The 6,863-nt window shown below is 52.4% G+C and overlaps 1 pseudogene; it reads left to right on the forward strand.

Moving 5' to 3' along the window:
- Positions 1-1,831: 1,831 nt before the first annotated feature.
- On the forward strand, positions 1,832-6,403 carry LOC144165833 (uncharacterized; annotated as a pseudogene).
- The last annotated feature ends 460 nt before the right edge of the window (positions 6,404-6,863 follow it).

Below are 6,863 nucleotides of genomic sequence, written 5' to 3' on the forward strand. Positions count from 1 at the left end.
CTTGCATGATGAACCCCACTTTCGCAGGGAAATTCCAAATTGCATAGTGGCCCTTGGGAAGACGGAAAATGCCCGGCCACCCGACCGCATTTGGTAGGAGAAGCCGCTCTGTCGTGTGCTACGGCACTCTCCTTTAGAGCTAAGGTTGCGATATCTTGTTACTTTCGCTCTCCAAGGACTTGAGCGGAAAGAAGCAACGCCGAAAAAGAGGAGAGCGGCTTCTCGCGCCTGGAGTCATCCGTGCTGCGAGGAATCGGCCCGCCGCCGTATTTTCCTACCCCACTCCTCGCCTGTGCGGCGAAGCCTCCACTACGTGCTCAGGCAGGCCCTCCCTGTCAGTGGCTCACGCTGTCACGCCTCGACAAGCCCAGTTTCTCTAGCGCCTATCTATCGGCGCGATCAACATTCGATGGCGTGCCGACGCAACAGGCCCAGCCCTGCCCCAGGACACAGAAGCCCCGCTTGGCTGGACGCAGCGTCCGCCGCTCCTACCGACTGCTCACGAACTCTAGAAAGAGTGTTGTGTGTGTCTGTGACGTTCGTGGCTTGTGCAAAATCTAGAGGGAACACTGTTTTTACCGATGGCGCTTTTGGGTATAAATACGAGCCCCTCAAGCGCTATATCTCATTCCGGTTTGAGCAGTGTATCAATGCTTTCACTCTGCTCGAGTCGTGTATTTTAACGTCGCCCGTGGGGGCATTATTATTTTGCTTCTGCTCATCTCTCGCTATGAAGTAAACAGTTACGTTAGCCTGCGGCTTCTGGACTTCTTCATTCTGCAACAGCGGCTGGCCGCTTGTTTCATACCACGCTACCACACGTATGCCGGCGGCGACGCAGCTCGGCTCGGGTCGGCCTTCCCGGTCGCAACAACTGGTGGCAGCGGTAGGATGACAACTTTGCAAAAACTGGTTGGCATCGGTCGGATGGCAACTTCGTAACACTTTGAGCCAGCGGTGCGAGATCCAACACCACGGACGTCAAGGCGGCTTCGGACTTTTCAGAATTCAAGGCGGTTAATAGTGAGTGCGGTACATTTCTTCACTCAGTTTTACCAGGCTTCTGAGGATAGCTGGTAGGGCGTGTGTTTTTTTCGCGTGGGTAATTCGTGCAAAACAATTTTGGAGCAGTGGCAAAGCAGTACTCTAGACCGGCAATGAATTTACAGGCGTTGAAAAAACCGTAGTTGTTGGAGCTTGCAAAAGAGTTGCGCTTGGATGTTACGGACGCGCTGAGAAAGCCAGAGCTGATACAGGCCATACTCGCTGTTGGGGCAGACGATTACGAAATGTCGGAATGCATTGAGCTGATCAATCGCAGGGAGACCCCGAAACGTCAGGCCGCAGTGGCTGAGTGCCAGTGTGAGGAACAATAGGAGAAAAACTGATAACAGGAGCTCGAGAGGCAGAAACAGGAATGCGAGGAAATAAAACAACAGGAAGAAAAGAGACGACAGCATGAGAAACTCCTACACGAGCAGGAGGAAAGAAAGTGACAGCATCAGCTCGAAATGACGCGTCTCGAGATCGAGGCACCTATATCTAGGCGTGAGAGTGACAGCAGCGCGCCAAGCGTGCAGTCTGCAGAGACTGGGCGACCAACGTTACGAATGAGTGACCTAATGCGACCCTACAAGGTAGGCGAAGACATCTATCTTTTTTTGGTCAACTTCGAGCGCACGTGCGAGAGGGCCCAGTTTAGTCGACACTCATAGCCGCAAAAGCTTTTGCCAGGTGAGGCATCCGACGTGATGGCCCGCTTGCCAAAGAAGAAAGCGGAGGACTATGAAAAAGTGGAGTCGAGCCGCCTGCGTAAGTACAGGCTATCAGCATGTTTCGCCTGAAGATCCGTGAAGCTGAGCAAGCTTGGGTGAGTCGTACTCGGAATTCGCCTGTGCGCTGAGGGCTAACATGGAAGAGTGGCTCAAAGAGGCAAAGGCTTTCGGAGAGCACGACAAGGTCGTTGAGTGGTTTGGTCTCGAGCAGTTTTACCGCCGTCTACCAGAAAACCTGAGACTTTGGGTGCAAGACAGGCCAGGGGTAAATACTGTGGATCAGGCAGCTCAGCTAGCCGACGAGTTTTTCCCACCACTAGGTGCGCAGAGGCCGAAAGACGGCGAAAATAGTTCAGGCAGAGGCCTGATGAGTTAGGGCCTAAAGGCAGAGCTCCCCAGGAAGACGGTGGAGCAAGGGAAGTCGTTGTCGTTGATAGGAAAACTGGCCGCGAAAACGAAAATACAGCAGAAGCCGCTGAGGAGCAGCGCGGAAAGAAAGCTTTTGAAGCGAGCAGACAGGTTGCGTGTTACAACTGCGGCGAGACGGGAACTTTCACTGCGAGTTGCAAGAAAGGCACGCTTGTTTTTCACGTGCTAGACCAGAGTGAGGACAGCACCAGTTTCTGGAGCCGTACGTACGTGATCTAGTGGTCAACGGTAAACCGTGCCGAGTTCTTCCAGGCTCCGCGGCAACGGTAGACGTGGTCCACCCTTCGTACGTTGAACCGGATCAGCTTTCTGGACAGTGTGTTTCGGTGAAGCAGGTCGTAGCAGCACGAAACGTTCGCCTGCCGGTTGCTAAGGTCAGCATAGGAGGTCCGTTTGGTGAATTTGTCTCGCATTTCGCAGTATCCCCACAACGTCTTCCGGAATACAGGTACCTATTCTCGAACAGGTCGGATGAGCTGTTGCGCGAGAAGGGGTACAATTTGGAGAAACTGCCGAGAAAAGAACCAACTGGGCTCGCTGAAAATGGCTTAAGTAACGATAGTATCGCCACCTCTTGAAGGAAAGGCGAGACTCAGACAGAGAGCGAGGATGGGGCATTTCTGGAGGCTCGCGACAGAGGGAAGCGTAAGTACACGGTGTGTAAGGACCCTACAGTAAGCGGAGATGTTTTGTCGTCGTGTTCGAAGTGTGCAGGTTCACCGGAGGCCTTGAAAGCGGCTGCTGACCCTAATGCGCGCCGTTCACGGGCTACCGACGTTCCGCGAAAAAGCCTAAACGGGGACGTTAGCGAAAGGGGGCAACACGAGTCCGGTAAAACGGCGGTTGTTTCTCCGAATGCGATTTCCGAAGCGAGCAACGCTGTCGCAGAGCCGGCAGTCGAGAAACGTAACAGTTTTCACAGTGCAGCTAAGGTTAACGACGACGCCGCAACGGAGCGAGTCGCTAGCGTTCCACCTAAAAACTCAAATACTCTATGTCAGGCAACGGCGAGCCAAGCACATAACCATTGCGGTGTCGCCTGGGGGTAAGCCATCTCCTGAGACCAGGCCGGCCGTGCATAGATTGGCCTTTACAGCCGGAAAGGAGAGTGAAAGCACCCTGCCGTGTTCGCTTGCCGACAGTATCGCAAATAAATGAAGCAAGAGCTCTCATGGGCGCCTGCCGAGTGGCAGGGCCGCACGCTCGCTTCGCGCCAGGCCTCAGCAAACCCCGGAGCAGACGAGGACGAAAGCGCACGCCTTGCTCGAGTGCTGGAAAGCGGAGCAGTTTTCTCTGCGCGCTGGAGACACGTCTCGGAAGGAGGCCGATGTCCTCTCGGCTGGTCGCAGTCGCGTTCAGAGAATGAGCGCAACTAAGGTGCTATTGGAGGAGGGGAAAGCTTAGGGCAATGACGAGAGCCTAAATCGCAGTTGTCAGCGCTAAAAGTGGCCTGTAGGCGCCTGACCTCAATTTTATTGTTTTTCCTGAAGTAGGTTTCGCCCTTTTTGAATACATTTTTTGTGTTTGGGACAATTCCAATCGTGCGAAATGTCACCTTTCAAATTTGTGCACTTGTCTAATGTACTGCTGGTCTAAATTATAACTAGTGCAGTTAGTTATTAGCGTATTTTATCGCAACCAGAACCCTGGTAGAGCTTCAGGGTGGATTTGTCTTCGCACACGCCAGCGATGCGGTTGTGTCTTCCTGTGTTGTTCTGTTACTTCCCAGACCACGCCAGAGACGTTTTCGGCAAGCCACTATTCGTCCAGTGACCGACACCGGGGAAGCTCCAGCACGCTGTCGTACAGCCCAGGCCTGGAGTCGATCTTCTGGCGAGCACTTCTCTCCGAAACCATCCCTCCAGACGATGGTTGAAGACCCTTAACCATCGGGATCTTGAAGCCCCGCCGGAGAAGCTGTTACGATTGAGCCCGCCGCTGGGCTTCATTTCAATACTCCTCGGCTATGCGGCGAAGCCCCCGCAACGTGCGCCTTTAAGGCAGGCCCTCCCTGTCGGTGACTCACGCTTTCACGTCTCGGCAAGCCCAGGATCACTGGAGCCTGTCTATCGGCGCGATCAACATTCGATGGCGTGCCGACGCAACAGGCCCAGACATACCCCAAGGACACAGAATCCCTGCGGCCAGTGGAGACACCTCCTCTCGCCAGACTCCCTCCAACTAAGCGTGCGCCGCTACTACAGACTGCACATGAACTCTCGAAAGGGTGTTGTGTGTGTCTGTCACGTACGTGGCGTGTGCACAATCTAGAGGGAATGCTGTTTTGACCGATGGCGATTTTCGGTATAAATACGAGCCCCTCAAGCGCGTTAACCCATTCCGGTTTGAGGAGTGCATCAATGCTGTCACTCTGCTCGAGTCCTCTATTGTAAACTCGCCCGTCGGGGCATTATTCTTTCGCTTCGGCTCATCCCTCGCTATGAAGGAAACAGATACGTTAGCCTACGGCTTCCGGACTGCTTCACGGCTGCAAAGGCGGCTAGCCGCTCGCTCCATCCCACGCTACCACACGTATGTCGAAGGCCACGAAGCTCGGCTCGCGTCGAGCTTCCTGTTCGCAACACCCCAGATAGTACTCAGGCGTGGTGGTCCAATTTTCGCGCTCAAAAACAGTCGGAGTCCATTCCCGGTTTCCGAGCCAAATCCGACACTCTGATGTCACTTGACTGAACTTCGGATGACGTCACGCAATTATTTGATTATAGTAACAGCTCTACTCCCACTTTGCGCGGAAATGGCCACATCATCAGCACACGTGAGAAGCTTTAGTTCGCTTCCATGCAACACGAAACAGCTCTGGAATGTACAGTGCGGTCCACCGTTAAGAAATACGGCGAACGCGTGGCCGCTGCGCTTCGAAATGCGCCGCCGCCTGGAATTGGCAGGAAACAGTGAGCTGGCATATCCTGAGTTCAAGCTATGGAGATTTGTCCGATATATTGGACATCAAGTATCACGATACTATGCCAACTTCGGTGTATTTTTGCCGGTAAAATCGAGTTGTCCAATATATTGGACGTCTCTTAGCGCCCTCTGTGAAGTTTCGTTGAAAACAAGCCAAGATATGACGAAGGAAGAGAAACGACATGGCGGCGTTCAGCAAGGAGGTGTTTTACGGCGACCGCCGGAGAAGTAAGTGCTTTGCACAGTATTTTGTGACCGTTGTAACGTAATATCTATGATTCACTGATAAGGTAATGATACAGGGAACATGCGGAACAAGAAAGTTTAGTTGAGCGCACGCTAGCGTTTCTCTGCTTGTGATTTTATTTTGCATGTCCAATACTTTGGACACGGGCGCTCAAGGCGGTCTTACGAATATACTACGCACTTCAGTGCGTTGAACGCGCCTTTATTTTGTTAAGAAGCGGAATTTATTTAGCTTTCTTGATAAATTTTCTGGTGCCGTGCTTAGATTAAATCGCTGCTTTTTCATTCAGGGCAAAGGTCCGCGTGTTGGACGAAACTGCTGAACTAATTATCCAGCGAATTGCCAAGGGGACATCGTCGGACATTGACTTGTCTGACAGCAGCGATGACGATACCATCGCGGATCCAAGTTTTCCCGCGCCCCTTCATGGTGTCACCTCGGAAGAGGACGAAAGCGGGGATGATTATGGGCCGTCTACAAGTCGAAGCAAGTCAACTGGGGTGTCCTGGAAGCGGCACAAAGGGTAAGTATTGTGGGGTGAAGTGTTGTATCTCCGTGGTCAATGTTCAAGCAAGTGTACAGATAAAGTACGACACTTTCGCTCACGGCGGCTCTTTATTTTATTCCAGGCCCCTCGTAGAGTGGGTTCCAGATTTTCTCCCTAGCTCTGCTGATTCCAACGAAACACGGGTGTCGTGGACTCCATGCGACTGGTTGCATCAATACGTGCCCGAAGAGGTCTACGCAAAAATGGTGTATGCAATGAACAAGACCCACGTCCAGCAGTAAAAGCGTTCTTTAAATGTGTCGGCCGGAGAACTGAAAACCTTCTTTGAGATATCTTTGGCAATGTCTTGCCTGGCGTACCCTTAGATACAGATGTATTGGAAAAATAAGACGAGGCTGCCGCTTATTGCGAATAGTATGGCGCGGAATAGGTATTTTAAGCTGCGCCGTCGGCTTCAGATTGTCAATGAACTGGACATTTCTGACGAAGAAAAGAGAGAACACCTGCTTTGGCGCATAAGACCACTCGTCAGCTGTCTGCTTGAAGGATGTCGCAAGATTCCACGCCCAGAGCACGTTTGTATCGACGAACAAATGATCCCGTTTACAGGGCGAACCCAACTAAAACAGTACGTACAACGGAAACCAATCCCTGAAGGACTCAAAAACTTTGTCCTTGCTCCTCCAAATAGACTGATTCTCGACTTTGACATTTACCAGGGTAAGAAGGCGAGCTTGTGTCCCGGGGCCTCGGAATTGCTAAGTCAGCAGTGTTGCGCTTGACGGAATCGCTTGAGCCTGGGACCAAGTTGTATTTCGACCGTTAATTTACCTCAGGCCCTCTCCTTGACAAACTTCAGCAGAAGGGGATTGCTGCCACTGGGAAGCAATCCCCCAATGAACAATCGGCTACCGAAGGGCGTAAAGCTCTCTAGCGAAAACGAATTGAAGGCACACGGGCGAGGTGCGTCAGAAGAATG

The sequence above is a fragment of the Haemaphysalis longicornis genome, unplaced genomic scaffold (genome assembly GCF_048455015.1).
Source record: "Haemaphysalis longicornis isolate Haplotype H1 unplaced genomic scaffold, Haemaphysalis longicornis Haplotype H1 scaffold_15, whole genome shotgun sequence".
Lineage (NCBI taxonomy): Eukaryota > Metazoa > Arthropoda > Arachnida > Ixodida > Ixodidae > Haemaphysalis > Haemaphysalis longicornis.